Source organism: Protopterus annectens, chromosome 9.part0 (assembly GCF_019279795.1).
Source record: "Protopterus annectens isolate FY-2018-M chromosome 9.part0, PAN1.0, whole genome shotgun sequence".
NCBI lineage: Eukaryota > Metazoa > Chordata > Ceratodontiformes > Protopteridae > Protopterus > Protopterus annectens.
In genome coordinates, this window is record NC_056743.1 from 890,013,973 (window position 1) to 890,032,504 (window position 18,532).

An 18,532-nucleotide genomic window follows, 5' to 3' on the forward strand; every position below is an offset into this window, starting at 1 on the left:
TACAATCTCCGACAAGCTTACCTGATGTTCATTAAACCATGGCTACTTAAACAGAGCAACAGGGCACTGTGACAGCATGCAGTTCCTGAATAATAAGAAGCATAAATCAACAGTATAAAAATCTGATAGAAAACCAGAACATTCTGCAAAATCAAGGAGAGATGAAAAGCCATGGTCGTATTTGTGATCTACCTTGGATGGGGGGATGCTCTGCACACTTACACTGCATAACTGCTCCTTGCCTTCCTTGGACACATCCAGAGCCACTACAATGGAGGGTGGGGTGCAATAAGTATGTCATAATTTGAAATGTCTCCGGCTGACAGTGATGGCTGTACCACTCATACCTCTCAACTTCAGAGCAAGAAATCTGGACAAAGCCATACATAGAACACAGGCCCAAAAATAAGGCCAATTTTTAAATATTGCTCTTATTAACTTAGATAATAGAACAGTAGTAGATCTTGCATTAGTATGTATTTTCTGAAGGGTATAAAATCTGAAACTCAAATGTCTGCCATTATTTTCTAACTTCAATCTTTAATGACTTGCCACTAATTTGCCAGAAAACCACAAGTTTATGAAAAACGGACCAAAATGTGATGCAAAATACCTGTCAAAAAAGGGACACCTTTTTAGTATTAACATTGTTAACTTGAGCAGCTAACAAAATAAGAGCATCTACATGCATTTCTGAAATAAAAGTAATCTATAACTCTGATCATTAGTTATATACAATTGTAAACCCTCCACATTTTCTTCCAAAATTGCCATTTTGGAGGAGGGATTATTAGGGAGAGCAACATTTTGAGCCAAAATTGGGGACAATTGAGAGGTTTGGATATTCCTAATCTACAGTGATTTGCACATACCTCTCAACCTCTTAATGCAGGAAATCTGGACAAGGCCAAATATATTGGGGGAACATACAAACACTACTAAAAATTGCTCTTGTATAAACTTAAGACAGTCTTGCATTAGCATGCATTTTTCTGAAGGTTATGACGTCTGAAACTATGTGTCATTTAGTGACTTCATTCCTAAATGATTTGCTAGAAAACCACAAATTTTATGAGGAACAAACCAAAAATAAGAAGCAAATATCTATTCATTCTGCAAAGATATGGACAACTGAGAGGTATAGTTCAAATCGGGGCTGTCTGAGTTCGCTACCCCCCCCCTCACAAAATCATGGTCGAATGGAGCCTCCCCCTGCAGCCATTCCAATGTCCCATTCCTTGGTTATTTTGCCCCATTTACCATAAACACTGTAATGTGCATACTGCTTTACTTCTGCGATGATTTAGGATTTCATTTGAAAGTTTTATTTTGCATTTTACAGCACAAACCCTAATACATATCTGTTAAACAAAGCAATGCAGTCTCACAATGAAAATAGACTAACATTAAAACTTCTCTGCCCTTGAAACTCACATGCATTGAAACAGCATTGAAACCCACATTCAAAGAAAATACATTTTGCCAGTGGCATATAAATATTAACTCTGGGCTGTCTTCAAAATCATAGGCCCCTCGAACATAACATACACATGCTCCTTGATACACCTTCCTGACTGTATTACATTATATTCCTTGTACAATACAGTACAGTTGTTAGAGGGCATTTTAAAATTATTGTTTTGAACATGTTTCCAGTAAACAATGAAACAAAATGCATACACCACTGACAAAACTGCCCAATTCAGAACATTTCCATCATAAAAAGTCTACTTAACCTTCTATAGTCCACCAGTATCAGTAAAAAATATGCACAATCTCTGAAGTAGTAAAATCCACATTAAAGAAATTTGTAACTAATAAAGAGGTTGTTGCTTTATATGTCATTGTTTAATCTACAAATAAAGTGCCTGTTACCCTTGAAGAATAAATTGCCTTTGTTGCATACCCTTGAAGAATAAATTGCCTTTGTTGCATGCAATAAAAAAATGATAAGCTAGTAATACAGCAATAGGGACTGGATAGCAAACTGATAACAGGTTCATAGTTACTAGGTCTCTTTAACAAAAGGACTGCAGCATCCACCCCCTTTACAACACAGTACAGTATCAGCAATGCATCTACCTATTGTGGGAGTAGAACCCACAGCCTTCAGCATCAAAAGCAAGGACACTATCTGTTGTGCTATTAACAATGCAAGCAGACTAAACATAAGCAGCACTAAATTTTTGTTTCCTGCAGCGCTCAGCTCATAAAATCTACTCGACACTCAGCTGTATCTCTGAACTTTGCAGCACAAGAAATCTGGAAAAAGCCAAAATTTATTGGGGGGGGGGGGACAAAACCAGGGACACATTTTAAACATTGCTTGTATAATGTTGGAAAGTTGCTAGAATAAAATGCTGCGTTACCACCATACATTTCACTGCCACGTCTTGAACCCAGGGGACCCTGTGCAAAACAGTCAGAGCAACATACCACTACGCCAAATCAGCTGTTTTGTGAAAGAGGAAGACTGAAACTTAAATGGCTACCACTTAGTGAATTCAGTTCTCACCATAGCACAGCTGTCAACCTCTTAGCACAAAATACCTGAACAAAGTCAATAATGGGTGAATACAACCCCCAACATTCAGTGAATTCAGTTCTCACCATAGCTCTCAACCTCTTAGCAAAAACACCTGGACAAAGCCAGTAATGGGGAATATAGCCCCCAAACATATTCAGTGAATTCAGTTCTTACCGTAGCTCTCAACCTTAGCACAAAACCTGGATGAAGCCAATAAATACCTGAACAAAGCCAATACTGGGTGAATACAGCCCCCAAACATATTCAGTGAATTCAGTTCTTACCATAGCTGTCAACCTTAGCACAAAACCTGGATGAAGCCAATAATGGGGGGGGGAATACAGTCCCAAAGACAGGGATGCATTTCAAATATCCATCTTGTACACTTAAAAAATTGCTAGAATAAAAACTTTTGTTACCATGCAGTTTCTGAAGAATATGAAGTCTGATACTGAAATTTTATAAATGGAGGTCAGTAATTTCTTGCCTAAGAAAGTAGGTATAAGTGGCACTAATTTCCTTTGGTTATGTCATGGTATTAATAGTATTCACACTGGTTTAACATGGTTTAGACTAAGTAGTAGTCAAAAACTTTGACGTTTTTCTCCAAGTGTCATTATAATGAATTTGGAGCACAGGTGACACACACACACACACACACACACACACACACACACACACACACACACACACACACACACACACACACAGTTTTGATTATGGTTTTGTGAACAGGCATACTTTTAATCTCCACTAGAGGTTACCATAACACCTGAGCAGCATGCAATTGGCCATCCAAACCTTGGAACCATTCTTGAGTACAGGTCATGAAGCATGGTGTTCTTCCATACTAGCAGTGACCTATGTTGATTAGTATTCCATCTCATTGAGGACTGGAGGTAGTAGTATTGCATGGCCAGTGGCTCCTGCTTTGTGAGGGGATCTAGATGATTCTGTGCAGGTTTTCCCTAGTGGAGACAGGGATTAATTCCACATATGTGACACATACATAATAGGATGGGCTACACATGAAAACCTACACACACACACACACACACACACACACACACACACACACACACACACACACACACACCTTACCAAAGCTGCCCATTTCAGTTCCCGCTCCACTAAAGCGTCCCATCTTCCGTCCATTTCGGTTCCCGCTCGCAAGGATCCCATCTTCCGTCCGTTTCGGTTCCCGCTCACTTGCCAGGGCCCCATCTTCAGTACGGTCCTCCAAGTCATTTCAGCTCCCACGCGATGATCCTCTAAACTGTTCCCGCTCGCAAACGTCGCACAATGATGTCAGCACGCCTGTGACTGGGCTTCTTAAAGAAGAACGCCTAAAAAAAAAACTTTTTTTTTTAAATCAAAGGATTAACTTGTCAGCGGATTCCAGGGGGGTGCAAGTGCACCCCCTTGCACCTGCCTGCGGGCGCCCTTGTTACTGTGTTTACTGGGACTTATAAAATTCAGCTTATGACCTAGAGCCTAAAGAATACTACCACTATAAAAATAGTTTGTGCTGAAGAGTTTGTCATTTATACTTCTTTCATAGTCCCTGTGCTTCCAGAGATATGAACATTTGTTTGAAATGTTAGGACATAATTTGATTCTGTCAAAAGGTTTAGGCTCCGTCCACTTGAAGTTACAGGGCAAACTTCCTGAGCTCCATTGAAGTGAATGAGTTAAGCAATGCATCATATCTGGCTGTGGATAAACCATTTCCCCTGTGTTAAGTCATATGGAAGGACAACAAGTTACATTTCATCACTTTTCATTAAGTGAAATAAAATAATCTAAAATTAACAAAAAAGACTAAAAAAGTGTTTTTCTCATGGGGTAAACCCTTCCCTGCACCCCTGTGAGGGAAGCTCAGTTTCCCCTACCCCCTTGCTTACACATACTAATTTCACAGTTGTACAACAATGGAGAAGACTGGAAAACAAACAAAAGTGCATTGGTCTTGTACAATCATTCAGTGAGACCACTGAAAATAATGTGACTCTGTCAGTTCTGACAGAGTTTGACAAAGGAAACTGCAAATTTTCTCCAGGACTGTCACCTGTACTACTAATGGAAAGAGGCACCTCCTAAATACTTTATCCCATGCATGGGTCCCATCAAATTATCTATGCCATAATCCTAGTTATTCCCATTTAGGGGTAATATATAGTTTGTTATCGACCATGGGATGGATGAGTAAGGCCATTCTATAACCAAATGGGATAGGTTATTTCGACTACAAAAAGGGAAACTGGTTAGGCTTAAAAATGTCCACAAGGGCAGATAGCCTAGTACTTACCTATGAACCTATGACTGAATGAATGACAACCTCAAATACTCACATCTGAGCATGTTCTAAGGCTATTATACAGTGGTGTTATCTAAAAGAGAAGTGCCTCACCTTTTAAATAATGCCATTGCATGCTACAGCTTTATTCCATTCAGATCTTTCTTCTCCAGTTCTACTGTTGTGGTATGCATTAGAATGTAATGCACAGTCATTTAACCATGCATTTGATATTTTTAATGCAGTATGAAGCAATGACATATGTAACATTGAGTTTAAACATCCTGTCTGTAACATTTAACATGTCACATTGCTTTTGATGACCAGATATCTGGGTAACTCATAAAATATGTACTGTTAAAGTGTCCTGTTGTGTACCCAGGAGTGCTTGTACATTTCATTTGCTAAGTGCAGCTGCTTCCACTACTTGACATTCATGATTTTAACAGGAGCATGATAAAACAAAGATCTGTTGCATTAGTGTTTAATCTTTTGCGCAAGGTGATGATTTATATTTCCATTTTATGCTTGAAAGAAGGGCAACTTTTTTTAAATTAGAACAGATTTTAATCTTTTTCCACTTCTTGACTAGAAGAAAGCATCCATTTTTTTCTGTAGCTGCACTATGTAACATTGCAGTATGGATGTTGAATTTATTTGTGTGAGCAATACAACATTTATCATGGGTACAGTGATTGGTTTATTACTTGCCCAATCAGAATACATGTTTTTGATATAAGCTTTCTTCCATTCTGCTTTGCCCAGTCAGCATAAAAGACTCCCCCCATCTCTCAGCGATCTGCCCAATGGCTACATCAGCCCATTCTTTCCATTGATGGAGTGAAATTCAGGCATCCCTGGGCTAGTCAAGATACCTACAACCCATTTGTTCCTGCTCTGAAAGCCGAACCAGCTCATGTGTTGCCAGTTGGCAAGAGTAGAGTGGTAGGGAGTGGGCCAGCTTCAGATCCTGAGGAGCAGCCTACCCATCCCTCCCATAGATCATTGCTGACTTGCAGCTGCTATCTGGCTGGGAGGAGGAGGAAGAGGTGTGTTCCCTTACATACCTCCCCTTTTCAATGGCACCACACAGCAGTGCTCCATGATTTGAGCATAAGCCCAGTTATTACAGAACAGAGATACACACAGCACTCCTAAGAGTCACCAATGGTGCAGGACTCACAGCCTTTATCCACAGAGAATGACCAAGCTGGTTTTGGCCACTCCAGCTCATCCTCCTCCATCTGGTACCTCAGGCTGCCATGCTGCTAACCAAACGTGGGCCATCTAGTCTATAGTCAGGGTGTCATCACACTGCACCACAAAGCTGGGTCAGCTTTTAAGTTTATGAATATACATTTTCTTTCTCTGTATAATATCTGGGAGAACACAGCTGTTAGACAGATCTTCTGGTCTAACATCAGTGGCAATTCTACAGGTCTGACTAAAACCATACCACCACCTGCTGTCTTCAACAAATGTACATCTGTTAGAAACATGCTGTTTTCCTCTTTACTGACAATGCTGGGGGTGAAAATGGGGGAAGCCACTACAGTCTGTCAGGAATGAGCAAATCATTTACAAATAAAATCTCCCTTTCTAGCAGCAGGAGTGCCTTAGATAAGTAAATGTGTAGCATCAGAGATTTGCACAGCTGTCTGGCAGGCGCTGCTCCCATTATTAATATCGTGGCCACATGTCTGAGTAGTGCCATGCATTTTTTGCTACCATCAGTGAGTTGCACAGCAATCAGATGGTTGCTCCACTACTTCATTTGTGGCACCTCAATAGCCCGGCTTAATAAATGGACACAATTTTACACCTACTGCAACTCACCTCCATGTTCCCGTCACATTTTCCCAAATTCTCTCTCTCTTTCTTTTCTTCACACTCCCTGTTACTGGCTTTTCATCACAGCAAACATTCTCCTAATTTACATTCCTTGCCACTCTCAGCTGCATATTCCATTTTCACCACAGTTATTTCTATAACTGACTATTGTGCTTTCAACGCAGTCATTTCTGTGTCTACCACCAGGAGCTAGTCTTCCCCATTACTTATTCTGTCACATTCCAGTTTCCCTCTCTCATTACAGAATATATGACTTCACTGCTGCAGATCAGATTTCTTTCAGTAATTAAAATAGTTTTCTTCTCTTCTGTTGCCTGTCCAAGTATACCTTTACACCTGTGGTGTGTGGGATGTGCTTGATGTAAAGCTGAGGGTATGTTGTACTGCTGAAGCTTTTGGATCTACCAAAATGTTCTGCATTAGAAATGAAAGTACATGTGCAAGTGTTTGCATGTTAGAGTCAGAGTAAGGGCTAGGGAAAGGGGCAGATTTGGTGGCATGTGTGTGTTTAAAGGTTTTGGAGTGTGTATATATGTGTTTAGGTTAGGGTTAGAGTAACAACTAGGTAAGGGGGAATCTTTAGCATTTGGATGTGAGTGCGTCTGGGGGGACTGCCCAGTGTTTGCGATTTATGAGGCAAAAAGGCTCTATGTTTATGGGGGTTTTGTTTGTGTGTGTGTGTAGTAAAAAGGTAGGGATGGAGTGGTATTTATGGTATTTGCAATATGCTTGTGCAGGTGTGTTTATATTTCATCCAGAGTGATAGCGATAATTTTGTGGTTCAGAGTGATTCATCAAGTTTGTGTACGTAAATAAGGTAAGGCATACCTCTCAACCTCTTCAAGCAAAAAATTTGGACAAAGCCATAAATAATGAGGAGAAGGTCCAAAATTAAGAACAAATTTTAAATATTGCTCTTACAAACATAAAAGATTGATAGAATAACAGGTTTTGAATTAGCATGAATGTTCTGAAGGGTATGAAGTCTGAAACTCCGATGTCTGTCAATATTTTCTGACTTCAGTCCATAATGATTTGCCAAAGACTGGCCAGTAAAACAAAATTTTATGAGGAACAGACCAAATATATGAGGCATAAATCTGGACAGTCTGTGAAAATCTGGACAGAGACACATGAAGTAAAGTAGTGCTCATGTGGCTTGCTGTGACGGCTTGTAATGTGTGCATTTAGGTACTTGTGGTGTGTGTAAGTGCAGTTGACTAAGCAGTCTGGGATTTGACTGCTGCAGTCTGTCTGTGGGTATAAGTTGACAGGCTGGTTATGCTGCGTGAGAGCTAGCAGTGTATGTGTGTTTGGGGATTTATAAGAACTTGATATGAAATAAGTGTTTGTGTGACTTTTATTCCTAAGTAGCACTTAGACCCAAGATACGTGTGATCTTGGAGTGGGTTATATTAATTTTGGGGACTACCATGGGTGAAGGTTGGGGATTTTTCCTATCTAAAAAGAATGTTTTTTGTGGGTTTTATTTTACCTGAGTGCATGGATATTGAGTGTTGGGTTTGTGGAGTGTGAATTTTTGTATGCACATGCTTATGTGATGATTGTGTTTTGCAATGAGAAGACTAGTTGATATGTGTGCTTAGCTGATTTTATTTTTTTTTTAACTGTGTGTCTGTGTGTATGTCCTCTGTAATGGTACTGTTAAAGTAAGGGCTTTTGATAATGTAACGCATTGGGCTGGGAGAAGGGACAATGGCAGGGGAAGTCTTTCTCCCCAGGCTTCCCCTTTAAAACAGTTGTGCTCAGTGGGCATACCGGGGCAAGAAATAGTAATAAGTGCGAGAACACCACATGCTACTATCGGGGAAAAGAACTGTTGCAGGACTGATGCCTTGATTTTCATATGTTGCACTGCAGTAATGAAGCATTCCAGATTACTGCATATTACCATGTGAAGATTGCAAAGCTGTCACATGCACTGTCAGTCATCAGTGGCATTGCTGAAGATCAGTGTGTTAACACAATGTTAAGTACAACCCCCAGTCACTGAGGTGTCAGGAGTGTTGCCACAGTTCAGAATTCTACCATACCACCACAGTCTGCTACCATAGAGTAGAAATGTCATTACACAGCTGTTTGTTTATACTTAGTGACATTCCTATTGGCATCAGAACACTATATTTTATTTTCAGGGGGTACCTCCATTGTTGGCAAGTGCTCTGTCGCTCATTTGTGTTAGTGTCAAAGGTCAGAGTGGTACTAGATAACCTCATAATACAATTATGGAACAATACCACTTCCAAATGGATGCTCAGACCCTCAATGATTTATTTATTTATTTGTCTGTCTGTTTACTGGGAAAGTCCGACTAAGTAATACCCATTTTCAGTGAAGGCTCAGGGAGAAAAGTTCCATTTGCTTACATTGCATTATACCAAGTTCCAGTTAAACACAGTTACATTTATATTTACATTTATACACAAGCAGTAGTTACAGTTATACTGTGTGGGGACAGAGTTTGTTGTATTGTCTGTTTTTGGAGAGGGGGTGGTAGTCTTGCTAATGTGGAGTAGTTTATTTAGTGATGACCACAAAAGTTATGAGTTGGTTTTATGCTTGTCTTTTAGGTTGGTATAGCATGTTTGCTTATCCTTTTGGACATGGAGTTTTTCAAAGTTTCTAAGATGTCTAAATTGTTGGAAGGCATTTTGAGTTATTTTTTCTACCAATTTTTCCAGACTTTATCCCTTTTCATGATGATTTTTTTGTTTGTTTCTTTTGTCAGCCATGATGCAGGGTTGGACTTTACTCTTTATTATTTAGTATTTGTGCTAGATTATTTAAGGTCCATAAGAATATGTTATTAAAGTGTTTTACAACAGTATCTAAAGGTATTGTTCTAAGTACATTTCAGTTATATTGTTTTAGTGTTTCATTGAAAATATCTTTGCTAAAAGTGGTTGCATTTCATATTTGATTATAGATAATATGTTTATCTAGGTTATGGTGAGTTCTAATATCATATGTCTGTATGTGAACACATGTTATTTGAGAGGCAGCCTACTTTTGTCAGTTTGTCTGGTTTATTTGTAAGAATCCAGTCTAATTTTGAATGTCTCCCTGAAGTTTTATTGATTCTAGTAGTTGTGGTTATTAATTGTCTGAATTTGTACAAGTTTATGGATTCAGTGGGGGTAGCGCACTTTATGAGTTGCCAGTATTGTCCAAATATTATGGTTTCATGTTTAATTTGTTAGTTTCTCCAATACAGGATGCTTTCAGCAATATCAGTGCTATTGCCTGGTAGAATATAAATTGCTGTTAAACATAAAGTTTTCCTATTGTTGATTTTTAGGAGTTTTGTTATTTGAAGTTCAGCATTGTTAAATGTGGGTATTTCCTGTGGAAGTAAGGTGATGGTTAATGAACTTTTATAAATGAGTGCTACACACACTGGATGTTTATTGGTGCACTAGACGGTAGCATTGTCACCTCACAGCAAGAGGTTGTCTGGTTCGATTCTTCTCTGGGGTGCCTTCTGTGTGGAGTCTGCATGTCCTCCCTGCATTCGTGTGGGTTTTCTCCGGGTATTCCGGTTTCCTCCCACATTACAAAGACATGCATCTGGAGCATTTCTCCCCGGGCCTCTGTTGAAAACTGGCTTTGTTCCAAGTTGGACTTTCCCAGTTAACAAATGATAAATAAAATAAATAAATACACCATGCATGCTTGTTTTGTCTGTCATGCCTGAGTATATTGTATTGGGGGGGGGGGGGATCTCATTATCCTTTATTTCTTATTTTTAATCAGGTTCCAGTAGCTATAACTACATCAGGAGTGTATGTGGCCAGGTAGGCATGTATGTCATGGATTATATGCTCATACGTCTTAGGTTCATATTTAGTAAGGTAAGTTTGGGCTCAATTTTTTGCTGAGATGTATTAGGTGACTGGTTTATTTTGGGGTTGTAAGTGATGGTTTTCTGAACAGTGGTGCCTGGGTTGGGGTGAATATCTCTGCTAATGTTTTTAATTGATATTTTACAGAGGGAAGAGTGTGGCCAGTTATATTTTGGTCTTGATTTGGTATTTGATCGTACGTTTGGATACTTTATTTTGCGATATTTCTAGATAAATAAATCAGATATGGTTTGTTTGTAGAGACAAGGTGTTATGGAGAAAGACAGGCTGGGTAGATGTTGATATGCTTTGTGAGGATTGGTTGAAGTCCTAAGTATTTGAAGAAGGTGGATTTGATAATTGGTGATGAAGGCTAGTAGAGTGAGGAAGAACAGTAAAATAATCTGAGCTAGGGGCATCTCATTTAACTTGGGTTTTATTTTTGTTTTAAATTAGGAATTATAAAATGTTAGGAGGATACAAGTTTGATTACAAAGACGTAATTTGATAGTTATAGGGGGCGAGGATTAAGACAGTTTGAGGGAGAGTCTTGGGTGGTAAACTAGAATGGGTGTTACTATTGGGACTAAGTCTACTGATCATTTTTCTTCTGGAGGGAGCTGATGATATTGTTTGATGAAGATGTGGGTAGAGCAATGGAAGTATAAATGCTGAGTAAGAGAGGGTGGGACTTAGGAGTAGGGTAGGGGAGCAGTTTGAGCCGAGCGTTAGTGAGGGCAAACAAAGCAGGTTAAAAACTTGTCAGAGACAGAGAAAAAGCAATTAGTGACTGAACTTAAACAGCCACAAATCTGCTGACAGAGAGAAGTAAAAGGAACAATGCAGTTCAAAAGGTCTTTGTACTAGTAGAGGAAAGTCTTAATTGTGTTGCTCTAGGACACAGTTTTAGTAGGATAATCCAATATCACATTGACCTGACTAATGGTGATAACAGTAAAAAGTTGCACTTACAACTATGTAATATACAGAGGTTTCTGTGCACCTTGAAATGCAAAAGTCCAAAGGCTACCCCAACACCCACAGATCAGCAAAACATTGAGAAAAAATAAGCCAGAATGGAGGAGTGCAGCTCTGGAAAAATACTGTCTCAGCACTGAAAGTGGCTACAGAAGAAGAGAAATAAACTGAAGGAAGGGAGACTGTGGACTGCTACAAAACAGTAAGTGGAGCATCATTAAAGGAGAAAGTACCAATGGGACTGCTGTGGTCTAAGAAAATGGAGCTATTATAGAGGACAAAGTTCTTTGTTTTCGGATGCCATAATGTTTATAAGTTACATAAAACTATAGCCCACAGACTGGTGTACAACTGCAGACTTCATTGTCACGTACTTATCTATTTGTTCGCAGGGGCACTTCTATAGCAAAATAAAACACACTAAAGAGACAGTTATGTGCAATAAGTCAAGGCTGACTGTGCACAAATAACTAGCTCAGAGCTGAAAGTGGTTCAATAACTGTCCCAGGCAAGGAGAAATAAGAAAGGAAGGGAGGGGGGAGACCAAGGATGACTTCCTTGAAGGGTAAAGAAAGACAGGAGGATATAAATACTGAGAATAGCAAGTCTAGAAGAAATGAAGAAAATATAAGAGAAAGAAATAGTTTGAGTAAGAGAAGCATGAGTAAATGTCAGTGTCTGTCAGGAATTAGAGAGTAAAAGCTGACCAGCAGGAGGACAGTGGAGGAGGATTTACAGACTATAAGGCTCTTGCTTACAAACTAGGGCAGTGAAGCACTTGTCTTCAGAGTAGTTACTGTGCAGGCTAAAATGCACACAGAAGGCTAAATGCCCCTAATATTTACTTAAAACAAAATGGCAGAGGTGGTACGCAGTTTGTCCTAAATAAATACTGGGTAACTTGAGTAGACTCAGACTGCCTATTGGATGATCATGTTATATGTATGCTTTAGAGAAGATTCCAGTGAACCCTGTAACTCCTTTGTACCCTAAGAGAGAGTGAGAGAGAGGGAGGGAAGGAAGGAATGATGGTATTGCCTTATGCTACACTGTATCAGAGCTTTACATATTGCATTCAGACAGCTTAATAGGTGCCTGACAGGCAATCTCCCCTCGTGTGTGTGTGTGTGTGTGTGTGTGTGTGTGTGTGTGTGTGTGTGTGTGTGTATATATATATATATATATATATATACACACACACACACACACACATACCTAGAGATAATTGGAAACTAAGCATATTATCATTTTAATCAAGTGTTCAGCCTACAGTAATAAACAGATAAAAAAATTGCAAACACAACAAGATTGTGTGCTTCCCTCCCTGTACAGAAGCAACTATTGTAGTCTAACATAAATCTAAATATGAAAATCATGCATCAAAATGTATTTCGGGTGCTGGTGCCCCACACCATCATGTCTCTCCAACCCATCCAAACAGTATTTCAGGTACAAACCCTACATATGCCTCGAAACTAGCTACACTGACACATTTAGTTGCAATAGCTAAAATGCTTAACAATCAGTTGTGCCCTCAAGGAGTTGGACATAATAAAATAATAAACATAAATGTTTTCTTCATTAGTTACTTCTGGAAATTAGCCATGGATTTTACTGAGGCTTGAGTCTTCTTTTGCTATGTTCTTCACAATTATCAGGAAAACTATCACCCTAAGGCTTGGCTGATGCAATATATTATAGCCATAAGCCATGGCTGGGTGTGGGTAATGTTGGATTTACCCACAGTTGGCATGGTTTGGTCATGAGGGCAAACAAAGCCAACCAAGGGTAAATCCAGTATTACCCATACCTAGTCATGGCTTATTGCTATTATATAATGGTGTTAGTTTTGCGTTGTGCCATGTTTTTGTTGTTATTTAAATTTCTGTGTGTTTTATTTTGTATTCTTCTATTTTTTATAAGAAGAAAATTGCTTCAGCCTCTCAGTTCAAGTTTAGTGTTTATTTTATTTGACCCGGTTGGAGATGATTAGCTGTTGTTTTTTTTGAGTCCATGGCATGGGGTGTAATAATCTTGTATGAAACCTCATAAGTAATCTGGTCTTCTGTGAAGGAGAATGGGGAAGTCAAATTCTGATCTTTATTTCAATTCAGTTTGTTGATATTCTAAATTGTAAATAAGTTACTTTATGCTTTGCAGTGAAATGATTAAATATGGGAGTAATGAGTGTTGTGTACATTTTAGATGTAAAGTGGTTGGTAGGGACATAATTATTTATGCTGTGTTTGTAGTGTGATGTGATGAAGTGACGAACTCATCATTGGGAGTTGGTGTGATCTTGAATCTGTAATATGCAAAGGTTATCTAATTTTTCTATAGCCAGTGTGCTGTTGCTACTCCCTGAGTTTGTCTGCACACAATACACATTTTCTTGAACAGCGAAGACTTTCACATGGAAGTACATGAACCACAGTGCACTGCATACAAGGAAAATCAGGTACAGTTCTGACTATTATTATTTTTTTTGTACGTACCTGATTTTCCCTGTATGCAGATATCTGGTATGCATACGCCAATAGAAAAGTTCATCCTCTCAATGATAGTTTAATGGCCGGACTTTTTCCTATTGGTATATGCACAATTTACAATGGGCACGCTGGTTGGGCTGACCAATCAGCGTGCACGTTTCTGAATAATAACCAGCTACCACTGTATAATATGGTACTCACAACAGCCTATTCGTGTGCTTAGTTTTTGATAGATGATCATTGCAGCCTTTATAAAAATTAATATAAAAATCAGTTTTGGCAGAGTTGTTTTCAGTGTTTTTTTTTTATTATTAAAGCAGCAAATCGTGTATCCTATATAACTGGCCTAAATTCAATGAAAAGTCTATTGCGGCATAACATGTATGTTTCTTTTGGTGTACTAACAATTGCATATATAGTCTCTGCTCGACAGTGGCACAGGAAAATAACTTTCTTGGGTGGCATAAGCCAGGGAACCTTGTTGGCTAGGCTTACGTAGGCCCTTGGGCCAATAGCCTAGAACCTACCTATGAACCTATAACATAAAATGATTGAGTAAAGAGGTAGCTGTTATTGCTCAGGCAATTTTATAGTATGTGGCATTTCTATAGTGCAAGTCAAGCAAAGGTTTTATGTGGTATTTCTATAGTGCAAGTCAAGCAAAGGTTTTATGTGGTATTTCTATAGTGCAAGTGAAGCAAAGGTAAGCAGTTAGCCATCTGAAATGTTCAGTAGTCAGTGCCTAACATTATTAGACAATTCACATGCAACATTCAAGCTGAAATGCTCTTTTAGAACTGCTAATGTGGCAGTAACAATTACCTCAATACAATAGCTTATCCTGAATGTGCATAACTCACACAAAACTTTGGCAGTCATTTTGGGGTGTGGCTCTTCGCTTTATTTGTGAAAATAAGCAGCATATTTGTATTAACTGTATAGATACTTATACAATTCATATTAACTAGAAAGTTTTGTTTTTTTTTTAGGGTGGCTATAGGGCATTTTCCCTAAATGTGTTATTTCCTGAAAGGCAGAATTGCAACATTACTTGGAATGATAACATCTACATTTCTTTTACTATGAAACTGGGGGGGGGGAATAGCTCCATTATGTGTAGTCACACAGATATAAGAATAACATCCATAAGACTGAAATACCTCATTGAAATTAATTTGTGACTCTTGTAGTTGTTTTATTATGCAAAACACTTTTGGGGGAAATATTTGTGTAACTGCTACTCAAATACATTTCTGCGAACTGTACAGCTCTCATTTAGCACACTTGAGTAGTATGCAGTGTAATATACACCAGTGAAATGTGTCCCTATTCATAGAGGGATGTTTAGTACTTTCAAACAGTATCACATTACCACACCAAATGGTTGAATTCTGTGTGTGGCTTCATGCACCACTGCATTTTGATCAGATTGCTATCATTTTTCTTAAACTGTAGAACTGCAATACGTATATATATATATATATATATATATATATATAAATATATGCACATACATACATATATGGATCTACTTTGACAGGGTGAAATTCCAAAACTTCAAAATTCAGTCTGCCAAGACCAGAATATTGAAGCTTTGGAACTTCAAAACTTTACTAAAATAGATTAAAAAAAATAACATTTTTGCAGGGGTCAAGCCCCCCTGCACCCCTCACACCCCCTGCTAATTAAATATACCAACTCTGAGATCGTACTACAGTGAGGAAAATGATAAATTTCCCATTCCGTGCTGTACAGCGATCTCCATTAAGAACGTTCAAAGTTCTAAAACTTTGATATTCTGGTCTCGGCAGACTGAATTTCAAAGTTTTGGAATTTTGACCTTTCAAAGTAGACGTGTGTGTGTGTTTGTGTATGTATATACACATAATACTAACTCATGTAATAATTGGTTAATCAAGTAAGTGAATTAATGCTTGAAGATGCCTATGCCACAGAGCTCCAGTAAAGGCTGTATAAATGGATGATTAGCCTGACAGCATGCCTCCAGGAAGAAACCAGAGTACTTGCATCGCACATATTGGCAAAACATGCACAGTTCAAAGAGAGGGGGGAAGAGATCAGGAACAGACACTAGCCAGTAGAGCTATAAAGCAGCATCATTAACACTATGCCACCATGCAGTTTACCAGTTTTTTTTTTCAGAAATGTGACATTTATACAACAGCTTCAAAATTTAAATTGCATTATTCTGTTGTGGAATTGTATAAAATGATGCAGCTGGCAAAAAAATTGCAAAGGACAGCTTTTGTTTGAATGCCAAAAATGGATTTCAAATTTTCTTTTCATATAGATAAATGAAAACTGTCATTAAAGTAGAGCCTTATGTGCTACAAGCATACCCCCGCTACCCAAAACATGCTTTCCACCTTAAGGTCTAGTAAAAGCAGTGTGATCTGTTTCCAGTGAGGAACTGAAATCCCAACAAAACATAACAAAAACTAGAGCAAAGGAAATATTCTGCTAAGAACAGCCTTCGTCTGTGTTTTAAAAATTCTGTAATAGTAGTTTAAATGTCTTCATCAGATTACCCAAGTATCTTTTTCCATTATACTGAGTTGGAGGGGCACAGAATTTGGTGTCAGTGAGACTCTAGCCTCTCCCTTAGTTCCAGAATTGAAAGTAGCATGCTTCAAGTATGGATACCAACATATGCTTGTAATACACCAACAATTAATAAATTCCTTATAACACAATGAAAAAATATATCCATAGAGAGATAGATACAAATATTTTCACACACACTCTCACTCTCTCTCTCTCTCTCTCTGTCTCTCAAGTACCATGATCTTAAAAACTTAAAATATACCTTAAGATGTGTGTGTGTGTGTGTGTGTGTGTGTGTGTGTGTGTGTGTGTGTGTGTGTGTGTGTGTGTGTGTGTGTGTGTGTGTGTGTGTGTGATTGAGGTGGATAGTAATTTAAATAATAAGCATTAAGACAGCAACACAGAATACTCATATGAAAAATAGTAATCGGTCATTTCCATCATGCATAAGCAGAATTGTTTTATTTCTTTACATAAAAAAGCAATTACAGTTCACATACATAAATGTACCTTATTATAAAAAAAAAAAAAAATGCCTACCTTTACGTTTGTATAGTTGTACAATATATTCCAGTGGCCAAATCAAAATCCTTAAGTGTGAATTCTGGACTTAAAGCTGATTTAAAATGTTTCCACTTTGTTACTTCATAGCTTCTTTCTCAAGTTAAACTAAAAGAGATTTCTTTTCCATTCTTTCTTGCTGTAGGATACTTTAAGATAAGTTTACTACACAACTGCTGTAAGGAATTGCTATGACAGGAGGTTGAGGAGAGCAGAACAGCTGATGTACATTCAGGGACTAAGGCAGGCTGACTTAGAGAAATTGGAGACTTCATGTTGTACAGACATGTGTGCTCCTCTTCCCGTGTCAGGTGGACAATAAAAAGTAGAAATAGTAGCAATAAACAAAACAAACTTAAAAGCTTTCATTACACTTGAAATGAAACTATAAAACCTGGAGCTCCAGTCTAAATAAATTTTGTCTTTATTTCTTCATGTAAATAAGAAGTCACAGGATTCAAAAACAAAACACAGAGTGTATTTTTGCAAGGAATGACATACTTTAGGTATAATTTCCTCATCTTTTCTTAAACTACACCCTTGAGTTTGTGAAATCGCAAGTTGTTGTTATTGTTGAAGTCATTTGAAGATGGATAATAACTATACCTGGAAAGATTTGCATAAGCCAAAACATGTTCATTCAATATATGTAAATCAGCAACAACACATACATCAGTATAAGAATATACTTTGGAGATGGGTTACCTTTCCCCAAAGGTGGGCACATGGTGATTGATGCACTTTACACAATTTTAAGAAAATGAGTCTATGGTTTTGGGAGTTCTACATGTAAGGTATAGGCAAGAAGCCAGCTTTTAGCATATAACATATTGTTTCCAGTTCTTAAGCTGCATCACTCTTTTTCAAAGATGAGGACTATCTGTACTTATTGCTCATACCCACCTTCTATTCCACCAAAGCCTTCGGTTTGGGTCCTGCAGCTTTAGAACATCTGAGGTTTGCACCAGGACTTGAGCAACTATACAGCATCTAGGGCTTGGCTTCCTTCTGCAATTCTGCAGCTGGATGCTGCATTCAGCCTGTCTCCTAAAAGGGGAAGACTCTGAATTAATTTCAAAAGACAAATGGGAAAGGAACACTAATTTAATACCCTCCAAAAGATTGCAAGAAAGAATAAGGTCCCAAATTTCTCTATTTTCATTCCCACCACTTCCGTTTGAATGCTGTATATTTTTTGATAGCTGGGTGGCTTCTAGCCACCTGCCCACTAAAGATGTCATTGCCCCCTTATATTCAACTCTGATTAGGCCAATTATAGAATATAATGTTCCCTTTGGGATGTACCTCTCTAGACATATTTAGCAACTGGAAATACCCCAGAGGTTTCTAACTAATATCATCGCTGGCTTAAAATCTCTAAGCTGCCAGAAAAGACTGGAAG

General features: G+C 38.3%; 1 protein-coding gene across 2 annotated transcripts in view; it reads right to left on the reverse strand.

The window, feature by feature from the left end:
• The window catches only part of STAC3 (SH3 and cysteine rich domain 3), a 385,666-nt gene extending 368,328 nt beyond the window's left edge, over window positions 1-17,338 (reverse strand). Inside the window, exon 1 of one of the 2 annotated variants that reach the window (XM_044083624.1) lies at window positions 17,110-17,338. The gene's annotated coding sequence lies outside the window, so the exon portion shown is untranslated. The remainder of the gene's footprint in view (window positions 1-17,109) is intronic. The other variant, XM_044083623.1, reaches the window with a different exon arrangement.
• Between the last annotated feature and the right edge of the window lie 1,194 nt (window positions 17,339-18,532).